We start from the raw sequence: 1,056 nt of genomic DNA on the forward strand, positions 1-1,056 counted from the left end.
TGTTGGGGTGTTTTTTTTTTATATACTACAAATAAGGGGGCCCTATCCCCCCCGCCCCGTGGCGTTTTTCTTCCCCGGGTTCAATACGCCACCACACGGGGGCTCGAAGGGCCGGCTGCCGCGCGAGCGACGTCCCCGGCCCCTCCCCAGGGAGCTCCCGCCTAAACCCCTTTTACGGCGTGGCCTTTTTCCTAAAATCCGATTAGCTGCTACTGGAAAACCAAAAAATGATACAAGAAATACGAAAATCTGTTTTCTAGATTCCCATATTGGAAAAAGTTTTTTTAGCACTGCTGTATCGTAAATTTTTTTTCTCAAGAATTTGGGAGGTCCATGGGGTAAAGGTTAGCATTTGGACCCTTTAAAACCAACAAACCAGTTCATCTCGGTGGGACCCGTTTTGTTTTTTTAAAACGGGATATCAAAACAAAATTATTGAGACCCTTTACTTTTTTCGTTGTTACTAGGGGTGATAAATGGGGTAAACTTTTTTGGGCTCAAAAAAAGTTCTGATATATTAGTTTTAAAAGCTCAAAGTTAACGATGCTAAAACCCGGTCAAATAAATCCCTTTTAACTCTACGATGAAAACTCGAGGCGCATTTCCCCGTGTTTTATACATCTTAAAACTTCGGCTGCCTACCTGCTCCCTGGCCGGGGATCAAAAGATCTTGATCCTTTATGGGGCCACAGGCGAAAAACTGCAGAAAGTATTTAAAAAAAAAAGCTATACTTTCATTAGTGCTGACGATCATGAAAATGAACCCTTTTATGTCAAACGAACTCATTGTGGAAACCCGGGCTGCTGCTGGTATCTAAAAATGATATATGAAAAAGAGAAAAAGTTTATTGGGGTCTTAAAAACCTTTGGGCATTTCAAATTTTTACTAACTTTTATCCCTTACAGCTACAACCCCACACAACACACAAAAACCATAAATACTCTTGTTTTGGCAGGAAAAAAAAAATATTTAAATATTGTTTCTCTAGTTAAAGATACTCATTTGCTCAAAGGCTATTGCTGTTGCTTCAGAGCCATTATTTACTCTTGGGGGGA

This window comes from Penaeus monodon, chromosome 31 (genome assembly GCF_015228065.2).
Source record: "Penaeus monodon isolate SGIC_2016 chromosome 31, NSTDA_Pmon_1, whole genome shotgun sequence".
NCBI lineage: Eukaryota > Metazoa > Arthropoda > Malacostraca > Decapoda > Penaeidae > Penaeus > Penaeus monodon.